The following is a 22147-nucleotide window of genomic DNA, read 5'->3' as shown; positions in this document are numbered from 1 at the left end:
GCTCGGCGTCAAGGGGTTAAACAAGCTGTACGCTCACTACTTTACATTGTAGCAAAGTGTCATCACATGAAAAGATATATAAAATATTTACAAAAATATGAGGGGTGTGCTCACTTTTGTGAGATAGTGTACATGCAAACACCGACTCCACCAAGATGGGGGGGGGGGGGGGGTCAATGATTGTGCTCTGTGTGCATCGTGGAAAATCTGAATCCTCTGCACAATATGTCTCCCTCCATCACCTGTGTAGCACCCTCTAGTGTAGAGTTCTAGGTAGTGTACATAGGTTTTTGTAGTGTAGGTAAATTTAGGATTGGTTGGCAGCCAAGTCTGTGTTTTGAATCTGGGTCAGGGTGAGTGATTCAGGGAGGCTGGGTGACTCATCAGGCAGCACCTCTACTTGCTGGAACTTCCAGAAGAATAGGAGGGAGTTTAGGAGGAGCTGATGAGGGCCCCAACCAATCCCTGGCCAAATGGGCTGCAGGGGGAGGACATCTCTTAAATATTCTGGATCAGCCCAGCAGGAGCAGTGTGAGTTTCCGTGGAAGCTTGAGATGGAGTGCTGAGGAGGCTGTCAGAGGCCTTTGTGGGTAGCCCCCTAGTCTGTGTGGGGAGAGTCAGTCTGGGAGGACTGGGGGAGATTAGCCAAGAGGGCTAGTGAATAGGGCAGCCAGGTGGTCTGGCAGTGCCTGAAGAAGTGGTACTGGGATCAGTAGCCACAAGAAGATAGCTGGACACTGGGACCCTGCCTGTAAAGGACTTTTGCTGGACCTGTCAGAACACCATAACAGTGTTCCAGCTGGTTCTGAGTGTTTCTACAAGCAAGTGATGTGCTGGAGTAAGAGAAGTATATATAGTTAAAGTGGAGGGCCACCCTAAAAAAAAACAGCATTAATATTCTTAAAAAAAATGTAAAAAAAAAAAATGTAAAAAAACATTAGAATTTTATTTTTATTTTTTTTACCTTACCAGAAACCCCTGTTGCTAGGCAGTCTTCCTAATCTGCCTCTTTCTACTCCGCGGTGATCTTCGGTCTTCTCTCCTCCTCGCATTGTCTTCTGGGTAATGGGGCGCGCTGTGTTCTGGGAACTGTGTGTTTCCTAACACAGTGTGTCCCATTCACAAAGCGCCGCGCAACTCACGCATGTGCAGTAGGAAACGGGCAGTAAAGCCGCAAGGCTCCGCTGCCTGTTTCCCTTAGTGAGGATGGCGGCGCCGGGACCCAAGAGCCGAGGGACGGGTCGGCCTCAGGCGTCTGACATCGCGGGCGCCCTGGAAAGGTAAGTGTCCTTATTAAAAGTCAGCAGCTACTTTTTTTTTTTTTTTTAGCTGCTGACTTTAAAAAAAAAAAATTTCCCCGCTGGAATACCCCTTTAACCACTTAAGCCCCGGACCAATTTGCAGCCAAAGGACCAGGCCCCTTTTTGCGATTCGGGACTGCGTTGCTTTAGCTGACAATTGCACGGTCATATGACGTGGCTCCCAAACAAAATTGGTGTCCTTTTTTCCCCACAAATAGAGCTTTCTTTTGGTGGTTTTTGATCACCTCTGCGTTTTTTTGTTTTTTTTGTGCTATAAACAAAAATAGAGCAACAATTTTGAAATAAATGCAATATTTTTTACTTTTTGCTATAATAAATATCCCCAAAAAAATATATAAAAAAAAACATTTTTTTTTCCTCAGTTTAGGCCGATACATATTCCTCTACATATTTTGGTAAAAAAATCGCAATTAGCGATTATTGATTGGTTTGTGCAAAAGTTATAGCGTTTACAAAATAGGGGTTAGTTTTATAGCATTTTTATACATTTTTTTTTTACTAGTAATGACGGCGATCAGCGATTTATTATTATTTTTTTTTATTCTGACTGCTACATTATGGTGGACACATCGGACATTTTTGACACATTTTTGGGACCATTGTCATTTATACAGCAATCAGTGCTATTACCGATTCCTGTGTAAATGACACTGGCAGTGAAGGAGTTAACCACTAGGGGGCGGTGGGGGGTTAAGTGTGACGTGTGTGTGTTTTTTTACTGTTGGGGGCATGGGTTGGCATGTGACGTCACTGATTGTCTTTCCCTATAACAGGGAACAGACGATCAGTGACAGCCACACTAGGAAGCACGGGGAGAGGTTTGCTTACACATATCTCTCCCCGTTCTTCAGCTCTATGACCCGATCGCGGGACACCAGCAGCGATTGGGTCCACGGGTCCCACAGCCATGGTCACGGAGCTCAGGACCGGGTTGCGTGCCCCATGGCTGGGCACTTAAAGAGCAACGTACCTGTACGTTGATGTGCCCAGCCGTGCCATTCTGCAGACGTAAATGTGCAGGAGGCGGTCCTTAAGCGGTTAAAGTGTCCACGAAGAGACTGTTCCAGTCAAGTGGGTATCCCATAATACCCCTATCCATATCCAAGTTATTAACCCCTAAATAAAAACAAAGCAAAGCTGCATGGACACAAAGTGCAGGGTGGGGGATCCCTAGTCACCAGTGGCTCCTATGTGGAGGTGTGCTACACCTGTAAAGAGGAAAAATATGATCCCATTATCCCTATCTTGTGCCAGGCAATGCCACCTTCCTAGTTGTATCTGGCTCCAATCGCTCCTCTAGAACAAGCATACAGCAAGTGAAGTCAGCACTCCTGATCTATACATACTTTGGGTTAGCTCACAGAGTGTGGAAACCAGAGGAGGAACATGACGGCTGGACCCGCTTGCATTGTCAGGGAGGAGGGCAGGATTGAAAGCTGCATTTGCCTTAACAGGAGCTTTTTAGCATAAAAAAATACAGGAGTTCCACTGCTATCTGAAAACCACATGGCAATGATCTTTGTTTCCTGACTTTAGTACTAAAAAAAATCATTCACTTGGAGCAAGCATACAAGGCGAGAGTTAGAGGATGAAGATGACATCTCTGGAGCCTGCACCTTTAAAAATATTCGGCAGCCTCACCCCCCACCTTGCTCTCTTTACAACTTGTCTTTGAGTATAAAATGTTCTTTATATGTACAATATGGCGGCATAGCAGCAGATGGCACCTGTGCTGTTGTAGGGAGTTGGAGTCACTCTTGGGCTGCTGGCCTGGTGGAAGCTTCAATCTTTCCTATGTACATAGACGATAGAGCTGGATGGTCTCTACTGTCAACATCTCCGTTTTCATTGCAAAATATGTGGGGATAACACTCCCCTCTGCAATGAGGTACCCCTGTAGAGAGGACCTGACATGTAGCCATACTGTGAGGTGGATTCTGTACCGTCTTCTTTGGTGGTAAAAAAAAAAAAAAGAGTGAAATTTGTAGGAGGCCAGTGTCCTCCTTGTCCTTTTATACAGAATGTCACAACAGCAGTAGGAGGTTGGGATGAGATGGAGTAAGGTGGGATCGGCACAGTCATTAGAAATAGAGAGATTCCTCAACTGTGCATTCCCTGTATGTCCTCCTCATCATCCACACCTAACTCCCCCAACCTAACCTCTCAGGGCTGCCTTGTAGTGCCACTTCATCAGCCACACCTAACTCACCAAATCTAACCAACCAGGGCTGCATCGTTCACCACATATGCAATTCTAACCTTTTAGAATGTCTGTAACTTGACATCTGTATTGACTGACACCTCCCGTTATCAAACCTTACCACAAATCCCCCTCCAAACCCAGCCCCCCGTTAACAAATGACCAGACTATGTTTGGAGTAAATGGCCATCAGGCCTTGATTTATGAACCAAAATATATATATCAAATATAAACTTTCCATAAATAACTTTTATTAAAAACGTAAACAACTTTCCATTTGTACTGTATCATGGGTCATTAGCATACCCAAGAACCTACTGGTCACTGCACACTACATCAGTCATTTCTTTAACCTCTTGACCTCCAGAATCCCCTGTCTCGAAGGATATACTCAAACCAGTGCAGTGACCTACCCCTTTTACCCTTCCCAGTTAAAGTGGTTGTAAACCCATAGAAACCACTTTGACCTACAGGTAAGCCTAGATTAAGGCTTACCTGTAGGTCCAAGAAATATCTCCTAAACTGTGTAGGTTTAAGGCCGCGTACACACGGGCGGACTGTTCGCCCAACTTTGTCCGCTGAACAGTGTTTCAGCGGACAGTCCGCTCGTGTGTGGGCTTCAGCGGACAGTTTCAGCGGACAGTCTGACGAACAAAGTTTTTCGGAATTTCCGTAAAACTGTCCGCTGAAACTTGGTTTGAGCGGACAGTCCGCTCGTGTGTAGGCTTGTTCGTCAAACTAAGTTCCGTGCATGCTCAGAAAGGATTTACACGCCGAAGGTTGCATTGCAGTGTATAGGACATCGTTTTTCTAGTCCCGTCGTACGTGCCGTTCACGTCATCGCGCACAGTTTCAGCGGACTGTTCGTTCATCATGTGTGGTCAAGTCCGCTCATGCTAATTTTGAGCGGACTGTTTGACAAACAAGGTTGGGCGAACAGTCCGCGCGTGTGTACGCGGCCTTAGAGATATTTGCCGAAAGACAGGCACCGCTGTCTACGGCGCAGGCGCACTGAGCGTGCCACTGTCAACGACGATATGCCGCGAGTGGCGGCTTCTGTGCGCATGCGTGGGAGTGATGTCATCGCGGCTTAGTCGAATGACATCGGCGGAGCAGCGAGACCCACCGAGAAGATGGATGCTCCGGACTACAGGGGACAGCGGTGTCTTCGCTGGCTCCTGTGTCAGGTAAGTGACACATAATGGACTACTATGCGATGCATAGTAGTCCATTATGCTTTACCTTTGCAGGGAATCAAAGAGGAAGTAAACTCATCAGGGTTTAGTTCCTCTTTAACCCCATGTAACCGGGAAGTACAGATCCAACCACCCCCATCACCATGGATGGGTACAACATATACTCTACCTGCACCACTTAACCTTTTCAACTGACCCCAAAAAACTGCCCACCCAAGTAAACGAGCCCCTGAAACAACCCCCAATAAAAAGGGAGGGTGAGTGGGAATCTCGTCCTCCTCCGCTCTCCGACTGCCCTGGCTTCCGCTCGGCTTCCTGGCGAAACCACAGGCTCCGCCCACAGCCCCGCTTACCGGTCCTCTCTTAAAGCGACCCATTATTCTTAATTAAAACGGCGACAGTGCAGTCATAGCAACTGTCATGCCGTCCCTCCGCCCACAGCCTGCGTCTGCAGCTCCGTGGACTTTCTTTCAATGCTGCACCCAGATAGGAATATAGCTGAGGTTACACTAAAGTAGCATCTTTAGAGAGGCAGTGTTCCTCAATTCCTAGCTAGGGCATTCAGAGATTTGAATTAACAACAGTCTATAACTCCGTACTCCCTGACGGTAAGGATGGAGAGGACCACCTATGCCTCTGTACTCCCTAACCATATGGACAAAGAGGACATTCTATATTTCTGCACTCCCTGATGGTAAGGACAAAAAGGACTGTCTATGCCTCTGTACTCTCTGACTGTAAGGACGAAGAGGATGTCTATACCACTGTACACTTTGTAAACTTTTTAATTTCACATATTTTTATTAAACTTTCATGTGTAACAAATAATGAGGTACAACTGCATATCAGCCTGCTCGGCAACAAAGTATAACTGCAACAAAGTGTCAATTTTAACAGATCATATACAATGAAAATAAAATGCTAATATTCAATTCCAAAACACAGATCAGAGGTAACTTTAATAATGAAGAGGAACAGTAATAGTATTCCGATCCTCTAGGTGGAGATAATTTCTCAGAGGCTCAAGTCCAGATTGGGATAGTTAATCACCGCTTATTTGGTGGGTGAAGAAGGCAGCTGCACATCACTCCCATGGGATCACACTGTGTATAATTTTATACTCCCTGATAAGGATGAAGATGTGTAGCAAGGTCTCCAGCCTCCTCCAGTCTGAGGACATTCAAGGCCAAAGATAGCTGATATCCTTCTTTATAGTGGATGCAAACATGGTGAAAGTCATTTGGGCGCCAGACACTTCTTTGATGTAAAGAGGTTTTATTTCTCTTAACAGTCCTTTTTGATATTTTTGGGGAAAAAGAGGATTAGGGCCAGCACACCTTTAAGTAGTGGTAGACTCAATTGGCAGTCCCTGAGACTTCAATAGGAGGACAACCGTGCAGGGAAAAGCCCCAGCAAGGTACCACATCTGCACATGCAGGAATGCTGTCTCCTATGGCAACAGTCTTTTAATAGTTCCTAACTCGACGTAACAGTTCTTTCAGCTTCACTACAACTACCTCTTGCAGTTCTTCAGCACTGAGCTCCCGGTCTCTCACTATACCTTCTGATTCGCTGACTCTGAATCCCTTGAGCTCCACCAATATTTGTGGTGGTACCTCAAGCATCAGCCACACTTCCCTGCTGGGTCCCTAGCTTGGCACTCCAGATATTTCTCAAGCTTCACCCCTGCTGACTGGCTCGGTCCCTGGCTTGACTCGCAAGGCTGCTCTACAAGTGTCATCTCCGCTGGTTGGGTCCCTGACTTGATAACCGCCTAAAGTTTCCTGATTCTCCCCGATACCTTTCGGTGAGAATGTTGCTCAAGTACTTGCTTCAGTTACTCACTGTGGTCCTTGGTAATAAGGTGGTTGGTTCCTTTGTGGCGACAGCTTCCCTTCCACCTCTGACCAATGACAGGTTCTCTGGCTGGCAAAACCATCACTTCTGGTTGGACCGCAAGCTGCAATCCCAACCCTGCGCTGCTCTCTCACTTCTGGATGGTCCCTCACACAGCCTAGCAGCCAGATGCCCCCTAGGATAGGCATAATCTCTGGCCTAGCAGCCCAGTGCATGTGATACACATCCACCCAGACAGCCATCCACGTGGCACATGACATCACCTGACTCCGCCCGAATATATAGGCTCTCCCAGCAGGCCAAGGAATCCAAGAAAACTCCTGCCCATTGGCTGAGATACCCCATATGCCCATAACCTGACCTTGATTTGTCCTTCTCATATCTAGTACCACCAAGTGCCCGGCCACCTAGTGGCGGAAGAGAAAAGTACAATCAGACCAAGCTTAGGGAGAAATCGATGGATTTCTAACAATTGACAAGGGTAACTACTTCTGGCAAGTAAATTTATGAGGAGCTCCCTGACTAAACCCCAGGGTGCTACATATGCCTCTGTACTCCCTGACTGTAAGGATGAAGAGGACGGTCTGTACCTCTGTACTCCCGGATCTGATGGTAAGGATGAAGAGGACTATGTATGCCTATGTACTCCCTGACTGTAGGGATGAAGTGGATGGTTTATACCTCTTTACTGCTTGATTGTAAGGACAAAGAGGACTGTCTTTACCTCTGTATTCCCTGACCATTAGGGCGAAGAGGACTGTCTATAACTTTGTACTCCCTGATTGTAAGGATGAAGAGGACAGTCTATACCTCTGTATTCTCTGATTGTAAGGATGAAGAGGACTGTCTATGCCTCTGTACTCCCTGACCATAAGGATGAAGTGAACAGTCTATACCTCTGTACTTCTTGATGGTAAGGATGAAGGGGACTGTCTAAGCATTTTTACTCTCTGAACATATGGATGAAGTGGATAGTCTATACCTCTGTACTCCCTGATGATATGGACAAAGATGACAGCCAATAAATCTGTACTCCCTGATGGTAAGGATGAAGTGGACAGTCTATACCTCTGTACTCTCTTATGGTAAGGATGAAGAAGACAGTCTATACCTCTGTATTCCCTGATTGTAAGGCCGGAGAGGATGATCTATACCACTGTACCACAACAGGTTATTCTACCTACTCTTCAAATATAAGGACAGAAGAGACAGCAGTCATTGATTTGTGTGGATCTGCTTGTCAACAAGCAGACAAATTGCCCCGTTTATGTACTGTCACTGGTAGGTCTACACTGCGTGTCTTTGCTGTTCATGGCATCACTCTTGCACTTTCCATTGATATCAGCTTGCCATCCCATTCGCCTCCTGAGTGCATTTCTGCTGTTCAGTGGAGATTTATAGTATCTTTTAAACTAAGCAGAGGGTGACATTTGCCCAGAGGGAATATAGCCACACCTAGAAGCAGTTATGCAAATCCTGTCAGGTGTAATAGCCACAGTCTGATTCAACCTCATCTTCCCTGCATCGCTTAGAGAAGAATGTGTCTGCTGCCATTGCTCAGCTCCTTTATAAAGTGCCGGATGCCTGGCTTTCACTATCTTCAGTACTTTCGGAATCACTGACCAAACATAAAAGTTCTGACACTGGAAGCAGAACTTGTGTACACCCACTGAGGGGCAAATAATGGCCCTAAATGGAGCACATACACACTAGGCCCCATATATCAAAGAACTGCCCATATTACTCCAGATCCACCAATTAAATTGCAGCTTTCAATTTCCAGGGCAGCTTGTATCTGATTGGTGCATTAAAACAGAAACAGTGCAATCTGTTATCTTTGCCGTCCTTACATCCTGTGCCAGAGGACAACAGTCACTTGAGATGTGCATGTCGATGGAAATATGACCATCCTGTGTTCCTGCCAAATGTACAAGAGGCATAAAACACATGTACCAACCAGAGATGGGACCAAACGTGCTTTCTGGGCCTGCTTGCAACCTCCTCTGTGCATCAGGCAGCTCTCCAACCCACTCTGTATCTTGGTTCCCCCTATACCCCAGGCCTTTCTCTAATGCCCATGGTACCCAGAACCCCTCTCTATTCCCCTTTGTACCTTGATCCCCCTTATACCCCAGGCCTTTCTCTAATGCCCTTGGTACTCAGAACCCCTCTCTATTCCCCTCTGTATCTTGATCCCCTGTATACCCCAGGCCCCCCATGGCCGAGACCCTTCTCTAACCTCCTCTGTACTCCAGGCTGCTTTCCAACCCCCTCTGTACCTTGATCCCCCCTATACCCCAGGCCTTTTAGTAATACCCTTGTTAGCCAGAACCCCTCTCTATTCCCCTCTGTACCTTGATCTCCTCTATACCCTGGGCCCCTTGTACTCCTCTGTACCCCAGGCCCTTCTTCAACCTCTGTACCTTGGTCTCCTCTATATCCCAGGCCCTTCTCTAACCTCTGTACCATGGTCTCCTCTATACCCAAGGCCCATTTACCCAAGGCTCTTCTCTAATGCCCTTTGCACCCAGAACCCCTCTCTATCTTGATCCCCTCTTTACCCCAGCCCCCTTGTACCTTTGACCCCTCTTTAACCTCCTCTGTACCCCAGGCTGCTTTCTAACCCTCTCTATACCTTGATCTACTCTATACCGTAGGACCCCTTTACCCCTTAGTCCCCACAGGCCCTTCTCTAACCCCCTCTGTACCTTGATCTACTCTATACCATAGGCCCCCATACCCCTCAGGCCCTTCTCCAACACCCTCTGTATCCTGGGCCTCTCTATAATTCAAACCTATCTATACCCTGGGAACCTCTGTGTCCCAGACCCCTCAGTACCCTGACTCCACTATACCCCAGCTCCCCCGGTACCCTGGCCCCTTAATAGTCTGGGCCCAGTGTAAATGACCTGTATGGAATCCAGCTCACCAATTTATAACTATGATTGCAATGCTCTATCTCATAGATGGCACTGACTTTTTTCCTAACGCTGTACAACAGAGGACTCTGACCCATGGAGCTTACAGTTTGTGATGAGCTGATGTCCGCCCTGCTCTGCACTGTCTTTTGATCCCAGTGGTGAGAGCAGCTGTCAGCGCGATAAATCGATAGTGAGTTGGCTTGAACTTTGTCCATCTCATGTCATAAACATTAAATGTGGAAGCGATCAGAAGTGCATACATAACAACAACAGATACCGTGAATTACACGCAGCATACAGGCCAAGAGAAGTGGTAATGTGCAGAGTCCATACAAACAGAATAAGCACAGATAACGAGAATTACACCCAATATACAGGACAGGAGAAGTGGTACTGTGCAGAGTCCATAAATACAGAATAAGAACATATACCGAGGATTCTGAGTAATCGGTTCTATAAGGACATTGCAGGAGGTGACCTGCAGTGACCTCCCCTATTCTGGTTGTAGTTGGGGGGAAGGGGAAGGTAACTATATTCTGGGTGGGTAGTTTGAGTTGCACATTCCCTGAGTCTGTGTTTACATTCTTAGCATGGTGACGTCTGAGCCAATCAGCTGAAATGGTTGTGTATGCCATCCCTGGAAGGGTGCCGATTGCGGTATCTAATCTCCAGTTCACTCTCCCTTTTCTTCATTGTGGATTTAAGTGATCAGAACAGAGAACACTGTTAATAAGTACCAGTACAGGCTTATCAGAACATTCCGGGAGCTCAGGTCCCTGGAAAAGAGCTCAAGGTTGTTGTTGTCTGTGTCCAGTTGATAAACACATAGCTGAGGGTTTTTGATGTGCTCAGACTGTCCTTCACCCAAAAAGAGAGGTGAACCATATCCCTCTTACCAGTCCTTAGACGCAGTGGCTGCATTTGTTTTCTTTTTTTCCCCTTTTATTCTGGTGATCCTGCCAGTAACCCACTTCCTGTCCTGGGGTGACAACTGTCACTTTCTGTAATGCATCTAACGAGAAGGAGCATTGTCGCCCTAGGAGAGGGCTACAGGGTGCCCCCCTCCTCATCTCCATACACACCTGGGCATTCTTTGTAATTGTGCCTGCAATCTCAAAACGCACTACACGCACATTTAGGTGCCATTATTTTTAAATGGCACATAAAACGCAGTGCTGTTATTGCAGCAATTGTAATGTGATTTATCCTGCGGCAATCACAACATGTGAAGCTTGTTGCTGAAAAAAGGAGCATGAGCTTTTTTGGGCAACAAGGTTCACGTGATTTGCCATGCACTAAACCTGCGCTTTAAAGTGGTTGTATGGTCATTTTTTTAACTTTTACCTACAGGAAAGCCTATAATAAGGCTTACCTGTAGGTAAAAAAAATATCTCCTAAACCTGTACGGTTTAGGAGATATTCCCCTCGGTATGCGCCGCTGACTGCAGCGGCGCATGCGCACAAGGGGGTTCTCTCCGTGAAAATCCGGCAGCGCTCGTGCGGCCGGACTGAAATCTCCCGCGCGCATGCGCGGGAGTGATGATATCGCGGCTCCGGCCACTCACAGCGCCGGAGCCGCGATACCCGGCGTGGATCGGGCCAGATGTCGGGGCCTCGTTCTAAGGTAAGTATTTCATAATGAGCTAGTATGCGGTGCATACTAGCTCATTATGCCTTTTGCTTTGCAGGTTTAAAAACAAAACAAAAAACATTGCGGGTTTACTACCGCTTTAAGATTGTAGTGCATTTTGAGATTGCAAGCAGAACTGCTGCAATTTTGCCGCATTCCCAAAATGCCCAGGTGTGAATGGAGCCTAACATTCAATGTGAACGAGGTGTAAGGGGGTTGTCTAGGAGATTTCATTATAATACACACACCCAAACATCCTGTAAGCGCCATAGGGGCGTCTGTGGTGCATTTTCAGCACATTGACATTAATGGAAGTGTTTGGGGAGCAGTAAAGACAACTGAATGACACGTATCGGGTTAATTGTGGTGCAACACAATCGTGACCGTGTGAACAACACTAGCTACTGTGGTGCTTGTATATTTGACAGGCGTTTGTGGGGCTTGAAAAACACAGATGAAGCCCCTGTTTGTGACACCAGCGTAAATTTAGGCAGGACATACACCAGTGGCGGCTCGTCAATACGGGGCGCCGATCCCCTAATCCATGTGCCCGACCCCAATCTACATGCAGGGCACCAGACGCATGGATTCCAATGGGGTTTTTTTTTTTGTAAGCACATGATTAGAGCCTGAGGGTCTAATTGTCTTTAAAAAAAGGGTTGGCCCGGGGAGCAAAGCACTGCACCCCGAGCCCACCGACTTGTGTGACAATAGCGAATTAATATTCCTGATTCTCCTCCTGGCCAATCAGGAAGCAAGTCCTGAGACCCGATTTGGCCCGAGAAGAGAAGCGCTTATATTGGAGGAGAAGAGTAGAGGAGGAGGACACTCAGGGGAAGACGTCATGAAGCCGAGGAGTAGGATACGCTGGGTGAAGCCGCCACCTGGAGGAAGTGCTACTCGTGACCTAGATGGGGCAAGACCCCTTTCACACTGGGGCGGTGAGGGCCTTAGAGGTAAAGTGCAGCTAGTTTTAGCAGTGCTTTACCGCTGTTATAGCGACTGTCACGATCAGGCACCAGGCTTAAAGACCAGTTGCTATAGCAGTTGCAGGATTACCACCGACCAGCAGGATAGGTGCACAGGCAGTCACCCTGGCAGATGACACAGGCTCACCTGAGGTGCGGAGTCTAAGTACTAGCTGGTGTTCCTGAGCTCCTGATGGTGGAGATGGATTTAGCTGTGTGCTAGTACCAGGAAAGGTGTGAGCAAGCCGGGGTCCAGTAGTGGATGAGCAGATAAGGATCAAACAGCAGAGTGGTCAGTAAACAAGCCAAAAGGTCGGTAATGAGTAGTTGGGATCAGGCAGTAATCAAGACACAAGGCAGGGTTGTCCAATGAATCAGATAGGATTGTCCAATAGATCAGCTATCCAGTATACCAGATAGCTCAGTGGTAAGAGTCGGTGATGGACACATACGAGATCCCAGGTTCAAGCCCAGGTCCTCACAGTACTCCCCTCTCAGAACATCCTCTGGCAGTCTTAGGGTTGGGCTTGTGAGGAAACTTCTGGTGGAATTATCTTGTTAATCTAGGGGCATGAACATTTTCCTTAGGCTCCCAAGAATTTTCTCCTGTCCCATATCCTTCCCACTGGACCAGATATTGTAGCTTCTAAAGATCCCGGAATTAAGAATGGTCTCCACCACAATTTCTACTTCACCCTGTACCTCAACAGGTGGAGGAGGTGAAAGAATTCTTCCAGAAAAGGGATTTTCATGAAATGGTTTAAGTAGTGAATGTGTAAAACGGGGTGAATTTTCATACTATCAGGAAGTTTTACGTGAAAGGTAACCAGATTGATTTGAGCAGAAATCTTGAATGGACCTACAAACTTCTGGCCCAACTTTGCAGACGGAACATGGACCTTCAAATTGTTGGTTGATAACCAAACGATGTTACCCACATGAAAGGTAGGAAGTGATCTGCGATGTCAGCAACCTTCTGGTAACACTTCTGAGCCTACCTAAAAGTTTTGATCAATTTCCCCTGAATCTCCTGCAGAGTACAGTATTTAATCTGTTGGTAACAGAAGGAATTGGAGTTGAGATAGGAAGATCAGCAATAAAAACTGGACAATACACGTTGTTTAAATAAAAAGGACTTTGAGAAGTGGAGCTATGTTTAGAATTGTTGTATGCAAATTCTGCTGTAGAAAGATAATCCACCCAGTCATCCTGAAGATAACTGACAACACATTAAAGGCTCCAAGGTTTGATTGGTTCTCTCAGTCTGACCATTAGACTGGGGGATGAAAAGCAGAAGACAGATTAACTGTTACACCTAAGGCTGAGCAAAAGTTTTTCCAAAAGTAAACTGTACTCCTCTGTCAGACACCACATCGTCATGTAGTTTTTTTTTTTTTTTGAGAACAACAAGTTTATTGGTGGACTAGAGCAACAGGTCATACAGCATATAGGACATTAAGAGTAACATGGCTATCAAAGTACAGATACAGATGTCATACAGAGCATCGACAAACATCACAGCTACGTTGGTCAAACTGTATTCAAAAACCACCCCACCACCCCATCCCTTATAATCGCCAATCAATCATCAATATGGCCCAGGGATTAGAACCACCCGAGAGACCGTGCCCCGAGGCAGCGTAGGGCAGTGTTATACAATCGGCAGTCCCATCCCACCCCCCCACTCTCCACCACCCACCGGTCAGGTCCGCCAGTAGACAGAAACCGTAAATCATAAACAATTTCCAAATCTCAACCGTCAGCAGGGTGCCCACTGCACAACATCAAACAGACTCCACACATGTGTCTGGACTGGCAAGCCACCTATCCCATATCCTGGTAAATTTGTTGGGGCAACCCCTATGCGCATATATGACCTTCTTCAGAGGCAATGATAGATTCACCTCAAGTATCCAGGCTCTAACTGTGAGCGGTACTGTGCGTAGCCATTGCCTAGCAATCAGTTTTCTAGCACTAAACAGGGTCTCGTGTAGAAATGCAGAGTGACAGCGATTGGCCTGTGCGTCCGGAAGAAGACCTAATAGGCAAGTTTTGGGGTCAGCCTGTAGCGGAGAACCCATGAGGTCATGTAAAAATTGGATAACACGCAGCCAAAAGGCTTGAACGTCCGGGCAAGCCCATAGTAAGTGGTAAAATGTGCACGGCCGATCCCCACAGCGTGGACACCCCGGGTCATGTGCCGTGCGGAACTTGCTCAGTCTTAGCGGAGTGAGGTAAGCCTTGTGTATAATGTAGAGTTGGGTTAGCCGGTCAGACAATCTAGGGGAAACCAGTCCAACATTGGTGAGGATGTCCTCCCAGTCTTCAGTGTCCATTGGGCCCACATCCTCCTCCCACCTATGTTTAGCTACCTCCGCAATCCCGGCAACCGTGCGCGTTCTAAGGATAGTGTATATATTTGAGATAAGCTTGGCGGGGTCCTCCCCCCACTATAACCCCCACCAGGGCCATTTCTTGAGTATTGGGGAACCCGTCCACAAATTGGGCTCGGAGGGCGTGCGAGAGTTGTGCATAACAAAAAGCCATGTGCGAGGGGAGTCTAAATTCTGCTTGTAATACAGGAAAGCTGCGGACTCCCATCGGGGAGACCACCTGGTGTAAATATAGCACCCCCCTGGAAGCCCATTGCCTCACTCCCGGTAGCGATCTGAGTTCCCCCAATTGGGGGTTGTGCCACAGTGGCGTGTGTGAGTGTACCCTCTCAGCACCAACCATCTCCTGGGCGACATCCCAGACACGCCGGTGCTGATCCATCGTCATGTAGTTTAAATAATTCTTGAACCATTAACTCAGCAGTTTGTTCAGCTGAAGGTAACCCCTTAACAGGTATAAAATCCATCTTAGTGAGACGGTCAATAAAGACCAAGATGATGGTCATTTCTTTTGAGGGAGGTAAATCTACCACAAAGTCCATAGAAATTGAGCTCCATGGTCTTGATGGAACAGGGGTGGCTGAACCCCAAACGAGAAGCTCGGGGAGTCTTACTGCGTACACAGGTCAGGCATGAGGCCACATAGTGTTTTACATCTTATAGCTGGGTCACCAAAAGGAAGGTGACAAGAGCTCTTCTGTTTTGGAAATCCCAAAATGCCCAGCAAGTTTTGAGTCATGAACCAACCTGAGGGCTTCAATCCGAGCAGATTCAGGTACATAGAGACTATGTGCATGAGTCCAAAAGCCATTCTGGTACAAAAGGTTAATATCCGTAGGCGGATGATTGAGAAGATGGTAATTTTCATAACCCTTCTTTAGGAGATTTAATAATATCTTGAAACCTGTGGCCCCTATGAAGTTCTTTTGAAGCAGGATTGTACATTCAGGGTTGTCTTCCTGGCATGGTTCAGTCAACATCCTTGATAATGCATCAGCCTTACCATTCCTTGTCTCAGGTCGATACGAGATGATAAAATTAAACCTGGAAAAGAACAGTGACCAATGTGCTTGTCTAGAAGATGTCCTCTCAGCAGAAGCCTCCATTCAGAAAAGGCTACCTTAATTGCCAGTAACTTCTTTATTCCTGATGTCATAGTTTCTTTCGGCTGATGACATTAAGCGAGAGAAATACGCACAAGGATGAAGCTGCATCTTTTCACTGAGAAAGGATAGCTCCCACAGCAGAGTCTGAGGCATCCACTTACACTATAAAAGGAACTTTGATGTACCAATATTGGTGCAGAAGTGAAAAGAGTCTTTATCTTAATAAAAGCAGTCTGTGCCACAGCTGACCGTACAAAGGGCATCCCTTTCTTTGTCAGCTGTGTAATTGGTACTATCACTTTAGAGAAGTTTCTTATGAATTTTCTGTTGAAGTTGGAAAAACCAACAAATTGTTGTATCTTTAACATTACTAGGGGCAGGCCAACCCACCTCTGCTTTGATCTTCTCAGGATCTATGCTTACGCCTTGGAGAAATAATATATCCCAAGAACTGCATCTGTGTTTGTTCAAACTCGCATTTCTCCAATTTAATATAAAGTTGGTTCTTCCTTAGCCTTTCGAAGACAATGTAAACATGTTTGCGATGTTCCTCCAGGTTATTAGAAAAAAAAAAAAATGAGAATACCATTGAAATAAGCAATCACAAACTGGTTCAATAGGTCTTGAAAAGCATCATTGATGAACTGTTGTAAAGCAGCAGGGGCGTCGCAGAGGCCAAAAGGCATAATCAGGGACTCAAAATGGCCATATCTGGTTCTAAAGACAGTTTTCCATTTGTCTCGTTGACGCATGCAAATGAGGTTATGTGTCCCCAGAAGTCTAGCTTTGTGAAGACTTTTGCAGAGTGGAGTCCTTCCAATATTTCAGAGATTAAAGGAAGTGGATAGAGGTTTCTAATAGGGATTTTATTCATGTCCTGGTAGTCAATGCGTAGATGCAATGTGGAATCTTTCTTTGCAACAAAGAACAGGGCTGCCCCTGCAGAAGACGTTGAGGGTCTGATGAAGCCCTTCTCAAATTCTTATCAATCCATTCCATGAGAACCTTTAATTAAGGTTCTGAAAGATTGAAAAGGTGACCAAAAAGCCCCTGAGAGCAGTTCAATGGGACAATCATGGGCGATGAAGAGGTAACTGATCGTAATTCTTATCACAGACATCCTGGAATTCATGATATTGTGGAGGCAGGTTGTTGTCATAGGACTGCGTAGTAACATCATCCACCTGGGGGGGGGGGGGGGGGGGGTGTAAAGTTTATAATCTGTACTTCCCATTTGATAGAGGGATTATGGGTGGAAAACCAAGAAATGATGGTTAGCCTCATATTGCCCCGTCACCTGGTATGGACTTGAAGGGGAAGCCCTACACCAAAAAAATGGCGTGGGGATCCCCCCAAGGTCCATATCAGACCCTTATCCGAGCAGCAGCCCGGCTGGTCAGGAAAGGGGGTGGGGACGAGCAAGCGCCTCCCTCCTGAGCCGTACCAGGCTGCGTGCCCTCAACATGGGGGGTGCTTTGGGGAAAGAGGGGCCCTGCGGCCCCCCCACCCCAAAGCACCTTGTCCCCATGTTGATGAGGACAAGGGCCTCTTCCCGACAACCCTGACCATTGGTTGTCGGGGCTTATCTGGAGCCCCCTTTAATAATGGGGCCCCCAGATACCGGCCCCCCACCCTATGTGAAATAGTATGGGGTACAATGTATCCCTACCCATTCACCTGGTGAAAAAAATGTAAATAAAACACAACACAAGGTTTTAAAATAATTTATTGCACAGCTCCGGGAGTGTTCTTCGTCGGACTCCTCCGCTATCTTCTGCTAGCTCTTTTACTAGCGGAGGAGCCCGGCTTTCTTCTTTGTCGCCGCCCGGGGGTCTTCTTCCGACATCGGGGGTCTTGTCCCCCTCTTCGGTTCTTCTTGCCGGGCCTCCGCTTTCAGCTTCCAGCTCTTTTACTAGCGGTGGCCCGGTCTTCTGTTGCCGCTGCCTTCTCTTCTCTTCTTCTTCTTCTTCTTCTTCTTCCTTGAGATGTTGACTCAACGCTGTCTCTGGCCGCAATGACAGAGATGCGTTGTGCGGCGACTTATATAGGGACAATGGGCGGGGTCACCGGGTGATGTCACATGGTGTGATACACACCCACAAAGCATATAAAACAAAATTACAACCGCGCTCTCCCATATAATAAACCCCAGTGAAACTCAACCATCATCTACTGAAACTAACAAAAACAAATAATGGTGAAGCAAAAATAAAATCAATCGTGATACATATACACAGTCAGTGCATATACAATGTAAACAATTTAGTTCAAACAGATAAATAAATAAATGATAATAAAAAATTAATTGAAATAAGAATAAATTAGATATAAACATAAATAAATTCATACGATTAAATAATTTATAAAGTGCTCGAAAATAGAAATGTGCAAGCAACAATTTAAAAACACAGACACACGTGCCCAATAAACGTTCTCAGATGAATGAAAAAAGAAGTGCAACAGTCCATCAGTTGAAAGTATTTCTCCAATTATACTCAGTGCAGAACATAGACTTCCTTCACCACCACTGTGCTGGTTAACAGTTAAAATGCGCGCTTACCAAATCCTAAAAAGATCTGGGCATATATGATAAAGAATCTCAGAGGACCGTCAAATCAGGACAGCGTCACATCTTTCCACACGAATTCTAATGATGGGATCACTCATAAGATATAGACAAAAACTCCCATAGTGTAAATCAGCTTTTTATTAAATCATAAAAACATACTCACAAGCAGAATCATTAAAATGGCGTTAAATGCTGGCTGGCAAAACGAGCGCCCAAAAGTCACGTGATAGCGTCAACACTTCGAGACCACCCTACGTCCGTTTTGTCATATATGACAGCAGGGAAGGCACTGGCTGAGAAAGCACAATAACCTACCAAAGCGGAAGTGCTGAGACAAGGCTTAAATAGGAAGTTCATGGGAGGAGCAAGGAGTTCAAGGTTCAACAGCAATCAAGTGTAGCACTAACCCCCGAAGGAGCTGCTGGTTATTTTTGGGCTTCCCGTTACCTTCTGATCTCCTTGTTGCACGTCTAGGGGATGTCCCATGATAGATGCAGTGGCATCTCTCTCGGGGATGTCAATGACAACAGGTGTCACCACGGTGGAAGGCTTCACCAGAGGAGCGAAGATAGCCAACTCCTCGGTTGCCACGCCTGTGGCCCAGTCCACGTTGTAGGCCCTTGGCAATGCGACTGACTGCTCCACTTTAAAAGTGTACTCTCCACACCTCTTGCACCTGGCGAACGGTCGAGGGTTGGCGACCAGGCCGTCACACTTTCCACACAACATGCCCAGGCCCTCGATATCTCCAGCGGTGTATAGTATGAACCGCCCCTGCAGCAGCAGGCAAATGCCCGTGTCTGTGAGCACGGTACCCGGCAGCTGCATACCTGCAGAACCCCTTGCAATAGGCATCCTGGGTCCTGACACAGACTACTAACATGAAGCACGGTACATTCTTAAGGAAAAATAAAATCTTCTCTCCAACACTCCGAGAGAAAATCAACCAGTCTCTTCCTCTTTCCGCAACACACTCTCATGCGGTGCCTCGTACAGGGAAGAACAACTCGGACTCCTCCCACTGGGATGCTTGGGTTGCGCAACTTCGTGGGCTTTTCGGCAAGGGCTCCTCCCACGCTTACGCACCTCAGTGAAAGTCCAAGTAAAGATGGCGCAGTTCAAAACACAACCCTCTGTCTAGGGCTGCAACTAACGATTATTTTTATAATCGATTAGCTGGCCGATTATTGTTTAGATTAATCGATTAATCGGTTACTAACCTCTAATAAAAAAAAAAGGTAATTTTGCTGTGATTTGCATTTTTACATATTTTTTTGGCCAATTTGTTGTTGGGCAGATTAAAAAACACAAATTGTGTTATTACATACTTTTCTGAAGCTTCTCCATTGAAGTCTATTGAACCAGAAAAACAAAATAGCACCATCTTGCGTTAAAAAAAAAAAGTCCTTGTCTTTTCAAAATACGCAGCAGCTGAAAAAATCATGGATGTGAACATGTCCCATAGGAAACCATGTAAATGAACTGTGTTTCTGCAAAAAGCACCAAAAAACACATGCCTGAGATGTTTAGTAACATAATGGGGTTAAAAAAACAAAAGTTAGTACAAAAAGAGCAAATAATCGCAACTGTAAGCCCTTGTACACACGGTCGGACATTCCGACAACAAAATCCGTTGGATTTTGTCCAACGGATTTTGTCTGAAACTTGTGTTGCATACACACGGTCGGACAAAGTTGTCGGAAAATCCGATCGTATGTAACGTGATGCCGTTATTTCGTTACGATGGGACTACGTTCATGCTAGTAGCCAATAGCTTTGGTCTAGGAATTTGATCTGAGCATGCCTGGCACTTTGTCTGATCGTAATTCTCTACACACAATCGGACAAAGTCCGATCGGATCATGTTGTCGGAAAGTTTTAAAGCCCAGCTCTAAAACTTTGTCCGTCGGATATTCTGATGGAAACAGTCCGATGGAGCCCACACACTGCCGGATTATCCGACAACACGGTCCGATTAGACATTTTCTGTCGGAATGTCCGACCGTGTGTACAAGGGCTAAGGGGTTCATTTTTTACTATGGGACAGTGAAAGTAATATTTACAGTAGCGATTTGCTCTTTTTGTACTATAAAGGGCTAATTTTAGTTTTTTTTTAAACCCCATTATGTTAGTGGCCGATTAATCGATTAGTTGTTTCGGCCCTGCCTCTGTCCTTGCTTTACCACATGTACAGTTCTTTTGCGGAGTAACGGTAAATCCCGGACTACGAGTCCGGGATCCCGCCCCCACATGTAGCACTAACCCCCGAAGGAGCTGCTGGTTATTTTTGAGCTTACCATTACCTTCCGTTCTCCTTGCTGCACGTCTAGGGGATGGTAGATGGCCCAGTAACTTAAGACTGACAATGGATCCACTTGAATGGATTTTATTTGCAAAACTCAGACAATTGAACAGTCATTCAACTTGGGATCAGAGGATTGGAAAGGAAGTTCAGGTACTCTTAGTGTCAAAGTCAAAAACATTGAAGAACATGCTTACTTTGACTGCATTCAGAGAATAGCCATTCACAGCTGGATGGTGACTCAGGTTGGATAGTCCCTCTCTCACAAGGCCTAGCACTATCCCCAATTACCGTAGACACCGCAAAAAACATCATTAATAAACTGCGTGACAGTACCTCACCTATTGACATCATCCCCACAAAACTACTGAAAGAATGCTCCGACATCGTGGCTCCAACCATAACCCACCTCATAAACCGATCATTCCACGAAGGGATTGTTCCCAGCATCCTCAAACAAGGCATTGTCAAACCTCTACTCAAGAAACCAAACCTGGACCCTCAGGATCCAAACAACCGTAGGCCGATTACAAGCCTCAACACCATTTCTAAGATCATGGAGAAAGCTGTAGTACATCAGCTACAACTTCACCTGGATACTCACAAACTCCTGGACCCGCTGCAATCAGGCTTCCGCCCGGGTCATGGAACAGAAACAGCTCTCCTCAAGATTTGGGATGACGCCCTCGAAGCAGCAGATGACGGAGAGCCGTGTCTCCTCGTACTGCTAGACCTAAGTGCAGCGTTTGATACAGTAGATCACAATACTCTACTCGTCCGCCTCACAGAAGTAGCCGGAGTCCAAGACATAGATCTCCATTGGTTCACGTCCTTCCTAGGAAATCGGTCACAGACAGTGAAACTAGGAAAATTCTTCTCCGAAACTCGGGCAGTCACCTGCGGAGTCCCTCAAGGCTCTCCATTGTCACCCGTTCTCTTCAACATTTACATTCGCCCACTCCTTCAAATCATCAGATGCTCAGATCTCTGCTTCCACTCTTACGCTGACGACACACAACTTTATTTCCGGATCAATGGAAAAAAAGATCACCAACAACAACTTGAAAACTGCCTCAAATCAATAGAGGACTGGATGACCACCAACTCCCTCCAGCTGAACCAATCAAAGACAGAGCTTCTTATCTTACACCCAAATCATAAGCCCGCAACCAAAACCTCCTGGTCTCCACCAACCGTCTTTGGGCAGACTATCTCCCCAAAGACCAAAGCGAAGAGTCTCGGGGTTATTTTAGACGCACAAATGTCAATGGATGCGCAAATAGGATCTGTAGTCAGTCGATCTCACCATCTACTGCGCATGCTTCGCAGACTCATCCCTTTTATCCCAAGGAATGACAAAGCAGTGGTAGTTGGAACAATCATTAATTCAGGACTGGACTACGCAAACTCGCTTTACATAGGATTACCACAATATCAACTTGCGCGATTACAACTGATCCAAAACACGGCGGCAAGGCTGATAACAGGAAAAAAACCCTGGGAATCCATTTCTCCTTCACTGAGGAGCTTACATTGGCTAACCGTAAAAAATCGGATCACGTTCAAGACCCTTTGCCTCACCCACAAATGCGTGCATAGAGAAGCTCCGCAATACCTAATGGAGAAAATAAATCATTACACACCAAACCGCAGTCTTCGATCAGCCAACAAAAACCTCCTCCT

The sequence above is a fragment of the Lithobates pipiens genome, unplaced genomic scaffold (genome assembly GCF_037356315.1).
Source record: "Lithobates pipiens isolate NorthernLeopardFrog02 unplaced genomic scaffold, aLitPip1_a1.2 Scaffold_30, whole genome shotgun sequence".
NCBI lineage: Eukaryota > Metazoa > Chordata > Amphibia > Anura > Ranidae > Lithobates > Lithobates pipiens.
Note: the sequence above shows the minus strand (reverse complement) of the source record.